The 19,544-nt window shown below is 35.2% G+C and overlaps 1 protein-coding gene across 2 annotated transcripts in view; it reads right to left on the bottom strand.

The window, feature by feature from the left end:
• The window catches only part of BCKDHB (branched chain keto acid dehydrogenase E1 subunit beta), a 131,867-nt gene that overhangs the window by 6,276 nt on the left and 106,047 nt on the right, over positions 1-19,544 (bottom strand). The gene's annotated exons all lie outside the window — the stretch shown is intronic.

Below are 19,544 nucleotides of genomic sequence, written 5' to 3'. Positions count from 1 at the left end.
GACTGACAGTCCTGGAAACTCAGACCTTCTATTTATATCACAGTATAAGTAGTCCAGACCAGAACAGTGCTTCCTTTTGCCCAAAGGTCCATATTAAAATAACAACTTGTATTAATGTTATTTTCATTTTCTAAATGTGTGCTGCATTAAATCATAGGCAGGTTATATTTAGCACATCTGTTATACATCTAGACAAGTGCTGCCAAGAAACAATTATTTTAGGAACAAAAGGAGTAAGAGTTTCTTTCCTGTGCCACTTTTAAACATATAGAAAAATTACATAATCAAAGAGTGTGTATTATTTGTTGGATACATAAACATAATATAAAAACTTTTTTGAACACTTATGTTATTAAGACTCTAAGAAGGATTAAGCAGTTATAGAAATTACAAATTTGAACTCAAGTGGATTTGCGTAACTCCAGCCCTTGAGTCAAATCCATGCTCTACACAACACTCCACAACTTGCGTTCTATTCGGAGATCAGATTTGGCAATGACTGTGACTCAACCTAGTAAGGCACAAAATATTACAAATACACAATATTAATCTGAAAGTAACCTGTAAAAATATGTGTAATGTTATCAGCTTTAATAACCAAATAAATACTGAGGTTTCAATCTTCCTACTCTCAAGTAACAGAGCGATGGCATGGACCATAAAAACCCGCAAGCAGTAGATGCAGAAATAACTTTGCCGGATCAAATTGATATTGATGCTAATTATCAGCTCCTTTTCTCCCCATATCTTTAGCATATGTATTTGCTTTCCAGAGCAGAAAAATGAAAAGACAAAACATATCTCCTCCTGGCCTCTCTTTTATGGACTGCAACAACTGAGACATCCTTCCCCTGCACTTGGCTCAGCAAAATGGAAGGTGAAGGATTATCTTCAAGTCCTTTTCCACCAGGCCCACAAGGAAAACAATCAAAGACCTATGCTTTTCTGAAGCAAAGGTGTGAATAATTTCTGACTGATTAACTGATTTGAATACACGTTGCCTTACAGTCCACGGCAGCCTAACTCTCAACTTACTGTGCTTTCTATACACCATGATATTTGGCAGCAAGGAAGGTATCCATAGCACACTGAGATTACCACCTTTTGCTGCAGCTACCACTTCAGCGCATTGTGAAGTGGCCTATTTCTGGAAGACAGATGGAAGTGAGAGAGTCCAAGAAGTTGTGCAATTGCATACAGTGTCATTACATTCAGTAGTGAACTAATTCACCTAGAAAACTTCAGAGTCTGAACAGATCTGAGGTAAAAATATAGGAAATAATATGAAGATTTTTTGAGCTCCATATTCAGGCACTCCTTTGCTTTTGTTTATAAAGCGAAAAATTCACATTAGTACAAAATGCTATGAAGTACTGTGTATAAAATGATGCCCTGCCCCAACCTGCTGACAAAGGTGTTTTTGATATTGATCAGTCCTTGGTTCCCATGTTGTGACTGCCCAATAAGACAAAGCAATAGCTTTTGAACCATCCCAAAACTGACTGCCCAGGCCACCTGTGAAAATGCATTACACCAAAACATACGAGTATATTCTAGACCCACAGCCTTCCAGTACTGCATTGCTGTTGCAGGGTACCCAACACAGGACCACTACCTAGGAGGCACTTTTGGTTTACATCATAATCAGCTCTGCGATAACGGCTCACCACAAACGAAGCTTGGAGAAAAAGTTTGTTAGTTTCATTGAAAATTTACTGCAATATTCCCCACACATTGGGCAACTGTGCAGAGAGCAGCAGTGCAGCTTCAGCAGCCCAAGCAGCTGATAGAGAAACATTAGCTGCAACTGGCAGGCAGAGTGCTAGACGCCCCTGAACGAGCCCCCAGGCCTGGCTGGCAAACCCAAGCCATATAGAATAGTTGCAAGCACGCGTATTTGTTAATGCTTTTGCCATTATGTTTAATTCACAATAAAAATTAAGTCATAAGACTTTCTGAAACTCCACTTAACTTTTTTTTTCCTCAGGGAGAATCAAAAGCAGCTGTTCCAAGCACCCTTTCTGTGGCTGTAAAACTCAGCGATTGCTTTCGGTTTGAACATACCCCTATTGCTCTGAAACTTGGACAGCTTCCAGAGTCACGTGGATTCCCTTGCCTCTGTGAGGAAGTCAGAGAATGATGCTGGGATGATCCGTGTTGTACTGTCAGACACTATCCAAGAATGACAATGCAATAAAGGTGGAAGAACTCTTTAAGTCTGAGCTACTCTCTGCATGTACGTGTACAAACATAGCTCTCTCACTGTTTCTCTGGAGGAAAGGGTGTGGGTTTCCAGATTTTTAACTAAGTTATTGCACTGTATGAGTAAAACATTTCAGAGGCGGAAAGAACAGACCCAAGCCACCGGTCAAATCCATGAGGGAAACTCTGCTTATACATGATCTGACTGAAGTCACCAGTGTCACAAAGTTCCACACCCAAGTGGCTCTGACTGTAATAACGTCACACACATAATTTTGCATTGTAATAGCTTATCATGGAAAAAAATCATTTTCCTTGCAAGCTAATAAAATTAGTATAACAATACACTGAATAAACTGCTAACAGTTTTTAGAGTACCATCATAGAATGCTTTGGGTTTGAAGGGATCACTAAAGATCATACCATCCACCTCCATCCCATTGTAAGATCATCTTACAATGTATTTTTTATCTTACTGGCCACAGCTAAAGTCATAGATAAATCTTATACACATGTATTTGTTGTTCTGCAGAGGACTGTGAGATTTTTCATGCATACGTTTTACAGATGCAGGTTTGGGTCAGGTGATGCGTTGGTTAGAGAACTCACTGGAGTAAGTCTCAATGTCAATGACCACAGTAACAACAGAAAAGCCACAGATCTGGCAAAATGAAGATGATTCAGTTGACATTATTTCATTTACAGATTTACTGACAATATTTGCAAGAATATTGATAAGAGCAAATAGCAGAGAATAAAAGCTTTTAATATTTTTTAAGAGAATGGAAATGAAGTCATAATCCAGAAGGTAGAGTATAAAGTTATCAGCAGAATCAGGTATTTGAAAACAATAAAGAACATGAATTTTTACTTTATAATGTAGAAGTATTGTAAAGGAGACTAGAGTCTTGATCTTGCTAAGAGCTTAGTAAACACTTGAACTTGGCATCATGGTTCTCATTCAAAACTCATGTTTTTATGACCTTCACCATGATCACAGCAGGATAGCTAGATTTACTCACAGAATCACACTGATACTCCTGCCCTATGCTAAGTATTTGGTCCTCAGAAAGTCACAGATCCACCCATTTTACGCATAAGCAGTCACAGAAAACAAGCTTAAGGAAGTATTTTAATAAAATGATTTAGAAGGAAACTGTTTTCTGGGTGGGGTTTTTTTGTTGTTGTTTTTGTTTTGGGGTTGTTTGTTGGGTTTTTTTGTTTACAAACATGTAAAGTGGTTTGGTAGAAGATACTACTATTCGACCAGACATGCTTTGCATACATCTAGGTATGCAGAAAGTCTTTTGTTAAGACTGGGATCTTTGCTTACAACTACCTGTAATTAGGTTTGGAGCCAGTTTTGTTTAAAATAATAACCTAATAAAATTATTAGGTTTTTTATGGGTCTATTTTATTAGTTTAATTATGGGGCTTTGATTTATTTCTGGAATCAGGTCTGATTTATGGGACAACATATTCAGTTCTTTCCTTTAAATACAAATCAAACCAAACTTTTTCACAGTTACAGAACATGAAATTGCCTGCGTGATGGCATTAACCTAATAACTGTAATCTGAGCAAATGAGATTATATTCTTCATTAGATGGCACTACACTTCAAAAAATTGTAATTGTTAGCAAGATTTATATACCAATATAAAAAAAAAAATATTATACAGTTTATGGATGTATTTCTAACCTTCCCTTTTGAGCTTGAAGAGCGCTGAACTCAAGTGATCAGCCCATCCAATAGCCTACCTTACACAGATTCGTGTTCACACCTGCTAAAAGTTAGACTGCAGGAGAAGCAAGAGCCCACCACATTCCAAATAAGATACTGCCACATCTGCTGTACATTTTGCCAGACTTTTTGCACCTGTGCAGCCACATTGTAGAGAAACACAACCGAGAATATTAATACCCAACATCCAGTCCTTTTTCAGACCAATTAGCAGACATCCGTCTACTACGGCACTTACAAGAGTGATAGAAGATCAATATTTTAAATTAAATGGATTTACTGCATACTGCTTGGCCATATAAGGGCTGGTACTGGCCCAAAGCGCTCTTGCACAATAGGGAAATGGAAGCTTGCTGCCTTCAGTAAGTCCCTGCATATTTCAGAGCGACTGTTTAAACAATCTGACATTGTTCAAAAAAAGACCTTAGGAAAAAACTTTAAAATTAAATTGTTTAGGAAGCAGTAGGCATGTGATTTCGGATTCAGTGTAAAATGTTTTAAATTAAGTTTTGAAAATCAGCATGAAAAAGTCATACTTATTTAGTAGAATATCCACTAACTGCCAAAACTCAACAGAACCAAAAAACTAATTTTCTTAGGAAAAAAATGCTTATAAGGGAACAGATATAGTTATTAGTCTAATATATCCACATTGTCTTAATTTAAAAACATTCAGACAAAACATTAAATTGTTGTTCTTCCTGCTTCCTAACTGCAGAGGTCAAATTCTGGCCTCAGTTATTCAACACGGCCTTTGCTGATTACCTTTACTTGCCTGAATTTCACTCAAAGCCCTCCTGGAAAATACATTCTTATATTCTATAAAGACATTTTAATTGGTCATATTATTTCATCTCAACATTTTGTGTTTAATACACATTTAGGAAGACATTTCAAAAAAACTTGAGAGCACTGTTCTTGAAATTCATAGCAATCATATGTATCACACCCACCACTTCAAAACAATATTATGCCTTGATTTTTAGAACAGATGCTAAAACTGAGGAATTGCTAGAAGTTGCATGATTGTAATTGAAATGCATCCTCTACTACTGTATCCCTCTACTTCCCCAAATTATTATAATCTAGTATGCTAATACAGCAAATTTTATTTTAGCTTTATTTAAGTGTATATTTTACTCTTATCAGAAATTTTGGTACTCATTGCTAAATCAGGGTTCTGAGTGTAAAACCCTTAAAAACATGGACAACTGAGAATTGCAGGCATTTATATATGATAGCTCAAAAAGGATAAAATAAGAAAGCAAATCCATTATTGGGCATTACTGAAAGAAAACACTACTCATCGTTCTGCAACATACAGAAAAATAACGCAGTCTGGTCCACAGTTCAGAGGAAGCACTTCTAGGCATCTGGCCAAGAAGAAAACAGTTAAAGAGATTATTGCTCCTGACCTTCCTGTCTCTGAAAGGAATTTCTATCATTCTATATTCATAGTAAACAAGCCTCCATACGCAAACACCTTGATAAGTAACAGTAAATGAGACTATTTAATATGTAACCAGCAAGAGAGACAATTCCAGGCTGACACTTCTCCCCTGTTTTGGTCTTATTGTCTTCCACTACTTTCGGATCTATTTGATTTTTCCCCTCTGACCAACATGAATTAAAATCTGTTAGAAGGAAGTTGTTTGGGGTTTTTTTATATATATATTTTTACATTCTACTACTCTGTGGAATACTTCCTAATTGAGAAACCTGTCCTTTAAAAATCAATTTCTGCAACTTTTTACATCCCAGAGAGGTATGTTTAGCAACACTACAGGTACTAAAAAAAATGAAGAGCTACAAAAGTATCACTTGATTGCAGAGCTGCTGTATGAGAACACTGATTTTACAACTCCTTTTTTCAGTACGGGAATTTACTTTTTGTAGAATGACAAATATAAAGTTGATTTTAAAGACTGACATAAATAGGCTGAATTAAATAGAAATTTTAATATTTCTTCTGGTATTACAGCTATTACAATAAAAAGAAGAATACACATCAGATTAAGATCCATTACACAAGGCAAAATGTAGGAACATTTTTCATGCAATTTTTCATGCAATTTATTTTTCTGTTGACAAGAATACAAAATTTAGACCATGAACTCAAGTGACTACAAAAGCACATATATATTCAAAGAACTTTTATGAGAGAAAACTCTAACCACATTAGAGTTTCATTTTCTGTTCTGATATTTTTATTCTGATTTATTTGTCTGTTGTCATAAATTAAAACATGGGGCTCAAACAGTTAAGAAAACTTACTCCATAATGATTTGTGGATGAGTGTTACACTTATATTATCTATTACTTTCCCATATGAATCTTCAACTGTAAGCTACCTACTGTTGTAAAAATGAGATTAACCCTGCTGTAGGTTAATAATGATCATGACTGTCTCTTTTCCAACTAAAACTATTTTTTAAATAAAGCTTAGATAAAGACTTTCAAATGAAGCTTTCCAAAGAAGTAGTCGATCAAACCCCATTTTATAAAAGGTGGATTTCATGCAATAAATCAGACAATAAATACAAATTAAAGGTCGTCTTCTTTGGTTTCTGCTTATTAAAAAAAAAAAAAAAAAGTCTAATTTGAACAGCTTGCTTACAGTAACAGGAAAGTCAAATATCTGCAGTTCTCATATGTCTCACAATTGTAGTACAGTACTTTCTTGACAGCTGCAAGCACCAAATGCTACAAATCTTAAAGCATAATTTGCTTTGACAACATATATATGCTACATTCTTATGAACAGTCATTTCTATGAGCTATGTAAATACTGCAAACCCATGAGATATTTTCAAGTTGAGATATGTATACATATATCTTTTTTTTGAGAGAACATTTTTTTCCAACAGCTTAGCCATTTTCATCTTAACATAATTTTATGAATTTCTTCCTGATGGTTACAATAGTGATACAATTTTTCCTCAGAGAACTCTGCAGTTACATGCTACAAACATTTAACTTCTATCAAAGTTGAGATCACTTTAAACCAATCCTTTTATAACGTAGCACAGCATGTAATGATTAATTTTATTTGTTACCAATGCTTTAAATTTACATACAGGGAAATACTTCTCTGCTAAAATTATTTATCATTGCTGCACAGATAATATTTGTACTTACAAAATACATCAGCAATTAAAAAATGAAGAAGCAGTTAGGGGGAAAATTGTTCTGTGTAATCCCCATTGTCTTGTTACCTCTAAAAAGCAATTAATGGTAAATATTGTCTTTATCGTACTGAACCACATAAAACATAGAGATGAAGTCAAAGTTACTATATCAAAGATAAAGTACTTCAACATAAAATAAAATTATTTCCAAATAATTCACATCTCCCTTAAAACCATCATGCTAAAATAAGAATTCGCTTCAGCTATATTTAATCACAAGCATAGAAAATATTGGCAGTGAATGTATTTCTGACCACAGCACTTTTAGAATGCAGTTATATACAACACAACATTTTAAGAGCAATACTTAATCCTGTTTTAATACTTAAACACTTTAATACTTAAACCTCGTTAAAATTATCGATGAGATGTTGCGTTATGATACTCATCTCAAATTAAAAAAAATTTAAAAAATAGCAACTATGGGGTGGCTATGCACCAGCAGCAGCCTTGTAAGCCAATGCCGTTAATATGGGTTCTTTTCTGTTATGTGAAAGAATTCACACATTGATTAAAATATTACATGAACGTTTTCTGAAAAAATCAGTATCTATGGCATCCCATATGTTATTTTTCTGTAATCCTGGATACTCTGTTGACCTTCATTGCAGATATGTATTTGCATATTTAGCTCCTGGCACTTCATTAGCTGATGAAAGTAATGACACTGAAAGGATGTTTATGTTGCGTATTTTTCCACACCACTTGCCAATTTCTTTATATTAAAAAATAACCAATATACTCTATGAAGCTCATTACTCCCATTTCACAGAAAGGAATGTGCATAATTAGACAAGTAAAACAAATGAGGCTGATGTCTTTATTGTCGCTTGCCTCTAGGAGTTGTGAAAGAGGATTTGACCAGAAATTCAGGACAGACTCCTCACTATGAGCTAGATTTCACTTTTAAAATCTACACACATTATTTGGGGGCAGTCACACCTTTTGTACATCACTTAAACTGCAATGAACTGCTTACAGGCAGAATAACATTACTGCTTATGAAATATTTACAGTGAGTTTAAAAGGTTCTGCAATTTCCAAAAGGGAGAACTGAAACTAACTTCCTTAGCTTCAGTATTTTGTGGCTGATGGGCAACACCAAGTGACATGTTTATCTAGCTTAGATTTTACAGCGGGTCTCATCATCACTATTCATTTACATAACATAACCCCATTATACACTGAAGACTTTTATACAGACTCAAGAATATTTTATTTCTTACTTATTTTATATCTGAGAGCTTCATTAGTCGCATTGCGTAAAACAGCACCAGCTATCTTAGCAGCAGCTGCCCGATGCAGTGAAGTTCTCCTTCACACACGTCTTTGAAACAGCCTTCCAATTTTATTTTGGCTAGCTTCACAAATCAACAGAACAATCTTCAGCAACCCAATGCAAAACTGATACTGTTTGTTAAATTCTTTTTATCAAGTTTACAACACAACCAGCCCAACAAACATTCATAGTAACAGCATTAAATCGAAGCTGTTGGGATTAGAGCCTTGGTCACCGGCTTGGTTGTCTTAGCAGTAGAACTGCACAAAAAATATCAGCACTTCATTCCCAAGGTACTTACAAAACAACCTCCCCCCACAAAACAAACAACATTTACAAAGCAAAATCTTCCAGTTACATCAAACAGCTTATACCTCCCACAAGAGAAGGCAAACAAATAAAACGTCATTTTCATTTCTCCCCATCCCCACGTTTTATGCAAAAAGGCTAAGACTTTCCATGAAACCTTTACACAATTTAAATCCAACCTGGTGGAGTCTAGGACTAGAATTGAAATTATTCAGTTCAGGATGACACACTGAAACAAGTAAAGTTCTTCCCAGCAAATTTAAAATTTGCTTTGTTTAGGGCATGAGGTGCAGCAGCCAGCATAACACTCTTCTCCATAAAATGAATGGCACAAGAAAGATACACTTGAGAGGATGCAGCAGGACTTTGAGGTTATTAGAATATGCTGCTGCCTTAAATGAACCAGAACAACGGTCTTAGGCAAGGAAAGTTTTTTTGATATTTCATTGAAATCTACTAGATGATCACTTCCCATCTTTTCACTACAAGTACTAGAAATACTGTCTTTTCCTAGAAAATTATGGCTACACAGTATCTGAAGCAACCTAAGGTCTTTCCTACAAATTACATATGCTACACATTATATACCCAAAATAGGACAAAATTCTTCACAGAGAAGTTATTTACTCCACAGAGTAGCAAACAACTTTACAGCATGCTCACAGTGAATTATGTTATTCTATAGGATTCCAAGTTTACTGTGCACTTTCTTGAAGTGGCAATTATGAATATTTGCACCAGGACCCACATATTTTCTAAAAGCATGCCCTAAGCCCCACAGAAAGTTAGAATGATTTCCCAGGCCCACGAGCATCTCAGGATACTTGCTTTATTTAGTTACTTGGCATTACTAACTTAGCTGTTCAGTCAATGATCCTGAGAACTGTTACACATCTGTTAACACGTGAATAATCCACATTAAATCAATGGAAGCAAGAGCCTGCATAAAATTATTCTTATGTGAAAACGTTTGCATATCACAAGTCATTTTTCCACATGAATGAGTAATATAATAAATGTTTGTTGAGTTTTTAAAGTGAGGATCATCCTCCTACTAATTACATCCTACACCTTTTAATCACAAAGCTAGGAATATCCTACCAATATAATCAGGTCATCATTTATCACCAACCATTCTAATTACTTATTTAAGTATTTTGCAAAAACATGTCCTGGTTAAGCTCAGCATGCCAGATGTGACTAGATGGATTTGCTGCTAAGAGTTTTAAATAGCCAGTGAGTGGTAACTTTATTTTTACAGCTGTTTAGGCAGCTGAGAGATTCTTGCAAAGACAGCCTTGTCAATCTACATATCTGGCATGTTAAAATCCTCACAGAAGTATTCCACTCAACACAGACTAATGAAATTTGAAGGATATGCAATTTTAACTGCTGTTATCAAACGATTTAAAACAGCATATTTCCCTTTTTATACCAAAATGTTCGCATTCTGCGACAGCACAGTGAGAACGATGCTGTCACTCTGACTGACCATCAGCAAAGGCTTCTCCAACGCAAACCCACAGCTTGGCCAGGCACCCAGGGAGAGGCAAGTACAAAGGAAGTATCTCATCCACCCATGAAAAATTTGGGGCTTACCTAGTATTTTTTCACAGCATCTTTTAACATTATCATCTTTGTAAAATGGACTCAGAGCAGAGGGGAAGTATTAGATTACTTGACACAGGTGTATAAGGAATTCTATAGTGTATTCTTTCAACCAAACTGCCATTTTACTTACATATTTAATTTACAGGAAGGTGCTGGATGATTCAAACCCACAGGTAGACGAATTCTAGTGCAAAGTTTCAATTTGTGTATTAAATATCCTCTCATGTAATGGCAGAAGTAACATTTAGGAAAGCTGACTGGTAAGTACAGAGAGGTAATTTTTATTCTGCAGAAAAAGTGTAAAAATTTTAATGGAGTGAAATGCAATGACGTTTTACAGAATGTATAAATGTTTATGCAAAAAAATACTCGGAAACACTGAATGAACCATATGGGAGCTTTTGGGTACAGGCTGACTTAAAACGCATGAAAGAATTATTTCCACATACAAACTTCAAATTTTTATACCAAGTTATGCCCAACTTTCTTAAAATAATTAGATTTTCTTCCTTCCTGGAGTTGTACTTTTTTTTGGTAGTTTTGATCATTTTTCACTACATTTCCTAAATTACTCTTCACATGGGCTACATTGCTATTCCACTGTAATGAAAAATTCCCAACAAAACAAAAAAATCAAGAATAAACCAAAGCCTCTAAGAAAATGAAAAAAATAATAGTTTATTAATTTTTCCAGCTATAAAAAGTTAATGCAACACTGTTACAAAAGACCAAGAAATGTACTGCAAATGAAACACTTTCATTTTAAAATATTTAATAGAACTATCTAAAGAGTTAGCACTACATCTCTTAATTTAAAAACTGGTCTAAAAATGAAGACCAGGAACAGTATATTTCAGAGGTTACGAAATTTTGTTTACCTTTATCCCCAAATTAACAATTCAACATTATTGACCTGATTTTGAAGTGTCAATGAGCTGCATGTATAAGAAGAAATGCATAGGATCTGTGAAATATCCACCAACATTTCAGAACAGAAATACAGGTAACAGAAGTAATTATTTTTATACAATAGAGAAATATAATGAAGAAATATAACGGTAGAAGTTAACTGTACGCTTTAGGAGACTCACTGAAGTTTTCATTGGATTAAGCCCAAGTATTTAACTTGGTTTATGTTTTATGACTCTTTCAATATGTCTCACACTTAAAATGATTATATGAACTTTACTTTTACACTAAATCAATTATGAAATTTTAACTTTCACTCCATTAATGAATTTTCTGCTTTATAGCCAAAACTATAATTTTTTTATGTAACCTAATCTGTCTCCTCCACCATTATCAATTGTAAAGCAAATTTCTCCGTGAAGAAACAGAACTAAAAGTAAAATACCTACACAGCTGCATTACAATTAAGCACCTGGTATAATTTTCTTCTTTTCAGTTATACACTGTTAGCACTAAAAGTACAGTTGTCATGCATGAAATGTAAAAATAAGCTATTAGTAATATTGCAAAAAGGAAATTGCAAGCCAGTTCAAGCTGAGATTTTCTTTTCCCCCTATATGACTGCTAAACAGTAAAAATCAAAATGTTTCCCTCATATACGTAAGTTAGGAAGTTCTTTCTCAGTTTATTCCATAAGCAAGATTTTTGCTGTGATTCATCTATCAACACAAGCTGCATTCTGCAGGAGTGGAGATCGCTAACAAATGGCATTCGGTATCATAAATACAAAATAGAACTAGAGTACAAATGGAGATTATTTTACTATTTACAAGGTCTGATTCGTGAAGCTAATTAGTAAACAGCAATCTTCATCTCCCTCTTTAAAAAAAAATAAATATACCCACAGCTATTATATTATATTACAACAGTATCATTTAAGAATTACAGGTTTCTAGGTCAGCTGATTTTTTCAACATTTAACACATACTTTGAAGCACATGAGGGTTCTTGTTTTGCCCTGTTATCTAGCACACAAGAGACTGCAATACATGATATACAGGAGGAAGCATACAGAGAGAAACCTAAAAGCAGAATTCTGTGTAAGTCTGAGCTTTTATTTAGGTCCATTTCCTTTGCTGGTGGCTAAACCCACTGTTGTTTAAATCACTTACAAAGTAAGTATTTACTGTTTCTACTGTAAGCGTCTCTCCAAATGCCCTTTTTATCTCCATATGTCTTTTATCCATCTGCATGACGTTGGTGTATACAACTGAGCAGAAGGTAACTGGTACTGCTATACTAGCTCTTCCTCTTTTCCTCTTTTGCCCAACTAATAAGATATAAGCTTATCTCAAAAAAAAAAAAAAAAAAAAAAGTTATTAGTTCCTAGCTATGTAACCTCGTACTTGACCCGATTAGACTGCACTCTGTTTCCAAGACCCTCAATATCATCCAGGTTCATTACAGGGTTCAAATTTTTACTGTATCAACAACAGACTGACTTCATGAGTCATAAATTCTACTTTTTCCAACTAAGAAATTAAAGAGAGTGTTAAAATTTAACCAAGTCTTAAGAACTTAAGAAACACTACTAGTAGCCTCTTTACAATATGGTAACATTTTTGAAAGCCCAACATACTAAGATCTCATCACCATGTATACTTTATAGTTCTCATATTGTCAAGATATTGTAATGTCAGGATCTAATTTGTCAGGTTAATCTGGCACAACATACATTGCTATATAAAGCTCAGCAAATTCAGTAACAAATTAAGTTTCAAAAAACATCAGCCTGACATAATTTTTAATCAGAATACAATAACTGAAGAAAATTAGTACTTTATGTTTTTAAGAGGGAATTCAGAGCTATGAAGATGGAAAACCAGTGCTGAGAAAGAACGAGCTGGTACTCAAGCTGTTATGAGGCCTTTCTCACTGTATTTGGTGACTACTCTAATTCTGGATTTTTCACATGTCAGTCGGTAGAAATACAGTCAACCAATTCTGCTAACAACTATAAAAATCCTGCAGACACTGCAGACATGGGTTTATATCACTGAAGATCCAGCTTTAAGTGTTTGACATTGTACTTTGTCTTGATCAAGACAAGAAACATGCTCTCAAATGTCTTCTTTTGTGGTTGGTAAAAAAAAAAAAAAGCCAAAGAAACAAACCTCACATGTAACACATTATTTTCATGGTTTGTATCTGCTATGAATTCAGGGATACTCCAGAAATTGTGGGGTTTGTTGTCTGCATAGTTTCCCTATCTATCATAACATCGGTATTATTCTGAATGCTCTACAAAAACAGAGGTTTAACCAGCTTTCTCTGAGCAGTGTATAATTTTTCAAGATATTTCTACTTATTTTAGTGGTCACCACAAATTGTATAGAGAAAGAAAAGCTTAGCTTTTAGTGGTTAATAAACAACTTCAGCCTAGAAGAACCTTTAACCAAACAAAGCAACGGCAGAGTTTTACCGTAGCATGGTGACCAAAGCATGCTGAAATTCAACTTGCTGCTATGCAGTTTTCTTATTGTATATAATGATTTCTAATAGCCAAACACCTTTTGAAGGTTTTCTTACTTACTTAAAATAACTTTTATAAATTATTAGTGTTTGCATCTCAAAAAGACAGTTTTCATTTTTTTTTCTGATTCCCCCCCCCCCGCCAAAAAAGAAAGAGGAATATAAAATGTGTCTGAATTTCACAGCTCTAACCACTGTTAAAATACTCTTCTCTGTGCTGTTACATTTCATGTTACATTTGTCAGCTTCTCTGAGAACAGTAAAAACTATTAAGACAGACTTTTTTTCCTTTACTCTGGGACTTTCTTTCAGGATGGGTCATTTCAGAGGGTGTGAGTGGTTTTAATTAAGTCAACTTCAGAATATTACTATGGCAATGGAGAACTAATAAATCTGATCAACAGGAGAATAAAGATATAAGCTGTTAAAAATTTAAAAAGTAAATACTTTTTGAAGTGAACTGACTCAACTGAAAAACCTCAAAGTATTTCATATAAAAACCAAAAGCAAATCAAGACTTCAATACTATTCTTAAAAAAAATACAAAAAAGATATGGTGGTTTAGAATACAGTTTGCAAGACAACTGCAATCTACCTTGCAGACAGACTGCTAACACTGCAAAACAGATGAGCAGCTTTCAGGTGGATAATCCCAACTGCCACGTATCTGCACTGACAGACTAGAGGCTGGATGTCCAATGCTGTTTATGTTCTTGTAAGGAAGATAAAGGAAAATAGTTATTTTAGGAGACATTCAACAGGATCATTAATTCTCAGTTGCTGCTGAAAAGTTTCAAATCTTTCTATAGGGAGATTTACTCTAAAATTAAATGTGACACTCTGAAGATGTTTGCTCTTAATGACTACGAAGAAGGCCTAGAGTGAATGGATTGGAGACTTAATTTTTATATTAATCCTACCTGAGTAATTATGAAGAAAAATTAAAATCCATGCCACCTCATTGCAATGGCTGTCTTTATACAGGTAGCTGCAAAGATGAGAGAAACGCCCACAGTTTAATGGAACTATTGTGGAAGCTATTTAATACCAAACTGGACCAGTACAAAACCTGTAGTACCTAGCGAGAGTGCCCATTGATAACAGCGAAAGAGACAATATTACTTTAAAAATCCATCCATATTTCCCTCTCTTTTCAGTCCTTACCAGCTGCCAAAGGTAGTAAAATCTTTACGGACATAAAATACAGGACGATATATGTTGTCAGTACACAGATGGTAAATTTTCAGATCTTTTAAGTTTCTTGACCTGCTGGAGTTCAAAGTTGGTATAATATCCAGCCTTAAAGGTGAGTGAAGACTGCAACTAATTGAACACATTACAAATGAAAACAAATGTCATTCATTAGATGACTTGGTAACATCTGAAGTTGCTCCTATAAATTCATTTCAGCACGTTTCAGGTTAACCCATTGGCTTCTCAAATTTGGCTATTAATGGAAATTACCATTCGTTAAGAACAGAATCCAGTTAGACAGTATTTCTTACCTTCTACAAGTAATGAATGTACCCAAATACAGAAACTGACACGGAAAGAGGTCTAAAAGAACACACTGATCCACACTCACACGGCTGCACCTCTATAACCTGTATATAATGTTACATGCAATATTTACAAACAGATGTTTCCATCCAGTAGCTCAAAACTCCCTACGAAAATGGGAGATCTTCCTACTCAAAGCTAAATCTGAGAACTTCTAACATTAAAGAATAGTAAAAGATTCTATATAACTTTTACACAGATGGAAATACTCACATTTAGTCACTTAATCCTATCACGCTTATTTATATGAGAAATCCTTTTCTTAGAATTCTGAATATAGAAAGTTATTAAATACATAAAGATCAGAGGATTTTGCCTCAAAGGAAATTAGATTTCTCTATCTTAGTTTAACCAAGCAGAATTCCTCTAAAAGGAAGTTGTTAAAATGGTCTCGGAAATGCAACATCAATGATGTAATATCTTTTTTGAATAATACTGGATTGCTTCTTCTGTTTTACTTATCAGGTTCCCTGCTCATCTGAGGCATTCTCAATACATTCTGAAGATAAACTGCTTATCTGAAGCATTCTGAATAAAATGGAACAATTCGCTGAGTCAACACACAACAATATATGGTGTTAAACCCCATATTTCCAAGACATTTTTCCCCTTTCACTTCCGCCCTTTGAGACTGAATACAGCGTAACTCCACCAATATTTTTATTAGCATATAATCACATTAATTCCATCAACATCAATATCCATTGCTGTTGACTCAGACGTGTATACTGCAGACTTGATCTTAACACCTATAGTATACACAAAAATATTCAGCGTTAGCTTTTTATACTCAATATTTTTTATTCTCAGCCAAATGGCATTCCCAAAGTAAGACAGTGGCCAGGCCAGGGAGAATCTGACATTTGGAACCTAATCCCCAGGTAGGGTAGCTGCAGCTATTCTGCAGCAAACAAATAAAAAATAAACAAACAAGGACTACCCTGTTCACTACAGAAAGACTAATTTTTGAAGCATACATATGAATAGAATACAGAACCGCCCTGATCACTAGCTACAGAGAGGGGTACAATTGGTAAGAGGAACATACTTGTGGCACCCCAAAAGCTGCAGTGCCACCAAGCAGTGAAGAAGTGAACACAAGTGTAACACTTCTGCCCCATGGCCAGGATGCTCACCTCAGGGAGGGCAGCTCCTGAATTCCTGTTCCTCCTCATACATACATTTTATCCGATGGCTGCAAACGCAAAACAGAGAAACAGCCCAGGGAAGAAATGCAAATTTTCAATCAAGAACATCAAGTTTGTCAGAAACTCCACCTGGAAAGAGGGAACTACTTGTGATACTCAGTAAAACTGCAAAAAGATTTAACACTGATGTCTGACAGAACAATTTTGGGAAAAAATCCCCAGCCAGTCCTAAAAAGAGGTACTTTATCTTTTTTACTAAAGGATGAAAGTGTTGTATTTAATTAGCTTCCTGCCTGGCTGAACTAATAGGTTTGCAGAGACTAAATGCCATCAGCCCCAAAGCAGAGGAACTGGATGGTCATTCCTCCTCCAGGTCCTCAGTGGTTTTTGTCTGCAGCCTTTCCCTACTGTTGTTGTCTTGGATGTAGCCATGACTTACAGACACATTTAAATGTAAGAGCCTGCATATCTTTTACAGTTCACCTTAAAGAAAAATACTGAAACTATGTTAGGCAAAGAGACAGATACATTATATTTCTACTCGAGTACTTCAGAAACAAAATGCGATGCTTGTTTCTCTTGAATAACACCAGTCAATGCTAGCCACCCAAGGGGCCTTCCAGGATTTAATTACCGAAACTTGGGCTTGCAGATAACTTCTTTTCTGTGACAATGCTGAACAGTGTAAGTTTGACTGTATTCAGAGCAGCAGCCAATCTTAAAATACTTTAGGATTCATCCATCTCAGCTGTCCAACAAAAGCATGGAGCTTTCACATTATAATGCAGGATTTAAGGAGTGGGTTTTTTCTGCTGGTTTTTTTTTTTTTTTTCCCCTTAAGTTTTTGCAGGAACACCACGTGAGTTGTCTTTGGACTCATAAACCCAAAAGCTGTTTCTTGTATGCTTTCTGGATTTCACTGTTAGCAGTATTTCTGCTTCCTGATGGAACATCTTAGGTCTGAGGTTTCATGATTCAAGGCAATTATATTATAAAAATTGAATGTTAAAACAATTCATTTACACATAGTTTATATTGCTCCAAACATTTTATACACCGAGATCAGATAATAAAGCACATAGAACTAGACTTGTGATTCAGCTTCAGCTAGCAGACAATTCACATTCAGTAAATTGTTTCAAAATAAGATGACTGCATTTCATCTTACAGTTTGCATATTTTTGTATTTATAATATTATACCCTAATGTTTGGGGGTTTTTTGCACTGAATTGATTACATCACTTGGCAAAAGTATGAATGTAGCCCCATGAAGTTTCCACTGTATTATTCAAAACTATGAACAGTTGTAGAAGGGAAATTTTACTTTACTTGAAAAAAAATAAAATAAAAAACACCCTAAGCATACAGAGTTCCAGATACAATACCATAATTAATACAATAATTTTTATATAAGGAAAACTCTGGTTTCAGGTTTACAATGTACTGATCAGTGTTTTTTAAAAATCAAAAATTATGGGTTTTTTTCTGAACAGTTAACACTAATATGTTCAACAATTTTCTGATCTTTAGAATTAATACTCTGTTAAAGATAAACAAATCAATTTAGTATAGGAAGAAAATATTTAAAATTACAGTCCTGTATTTAAGTTCTGTATTTATGTTCCATAATCTACAGTAAAATCTCATGCTATGAAATAGGAATGAGAATGGCTTTCAGATTTTAAAGCTGTAGTGCTACTACAAAACAGAGCACATGGAAGCAATTAATTCAAATTGCAATCACGCTGTGTTTATAGAAAATTAAGCTTTAAAAATACTTATTTGAAATGGTGATAATTTGCAAATATGCTTGTTGTATACATAAAGAAAATTACAGGTAATTTATTATCTTTTAGTGTCAAGCCGTGCGAAGAATTATACTGTCTGAGGTAATAAAACATACATTTTCTCAGGAATATATTTCATAACTGTTACTAATATTACATAGAAAGTCAGCCTAATTTTTTTCTTCTAATTTTCTTCTAATTAATGCTCTGAATTTTTTACTATGTAAAAAAGGGGCTGGCTCAAAATTGTCAAAAAGGGTTAATGTTGCACAGAGATTAACAATTCTGGTACTGTATGCTGTGACATGCTTTCCATGTTTACTTAAAACTCTCACACCTCAGTGAGAGATGACAGCAATAAACACCACAAAGGGTTTCTGAATTTGTGAAAGAAACAGTACAAAACATGTTAATCCACTAAACGCTCTTATTTTTACTTACTTTACTGAGTGAGCATGTTAAGCCCACTAAACTGTGGATTTAAAGCAAGAAACGTTTCATCTGTAAAACAACTCTCCGGTTTGTTTTTTGTGTCCTCAGGCAGGACTCCAGTTCAACTCCACGGGTATTTTGGCCATACAGGAAGACAGGCATCCACACTGTCAAATATTCCCATTTCTGTGATATCTGCTCAAAAACTGTAAAAGCTGAGACAACTGATCTTGCTTTATACTTACTGCAATTCAACTGATTTGAATAAAGCAACCAGTCTGCTCTGACCAATCTGGAAGTAAGCCCCTGAGAAATGCAATGGTAGCGTGTACCGTTCATCACAAGTCCGCTTCAATAAAATCAATTTTGTGTGCCCTCTTCCATGTTTATTTCTGAATACAAGTGGCAAACACCTTCTACAAATTCTCTAGGCAAGTGATTTCTCAGCTCAAGACTTCCACCTTGCTGAGGACACGCTACAAGAGCAAAGTGCACCACTGCAGTGGCTGGCAAAGCTCCCCACTGTGGAGCCCCCCCAGCTGAGGGGACATCTCCTTTGAAGGGACAGACCCCTCCTCTCCACCAAGCAGGCAGGGGTGGCACAGTGACCCCCCCTCCAACCTTCGGCAGTATAACTTGGTCCCTGAAGTCACGAAGCAAGCGCTGCACCCCCAGTTTGGTGGGTTTAATACACCTAAAAGCAGGTTTTGTTACTCAGAAGCCACTGAATAAATTTGTGTCACTGTATTACCCAGAGGGAAACAGTAGCAACCGCAGCTGATTATTACCTGAAAGAATTTTAAAATGCATTTTAGACAGTAAAACATTGAATTTAAAACTATT

Source organism: Falco rusticolus, chromosome 6, assembly GCF_015220075.1.
Source record: "Falco rusticolus isolate bFalRus1 chromosome 6, bFalRus1.pri, whole genome shotgun sequence".
Lineage (NCBI taxonomy): Eukaryota > Metazoa > Chordata > Aves > Falconiformes > Falconidae > Falco > Falco rusticolus.
This window is presented reverse-complemented; position numbering and strand designations above follow the sequence as displayed.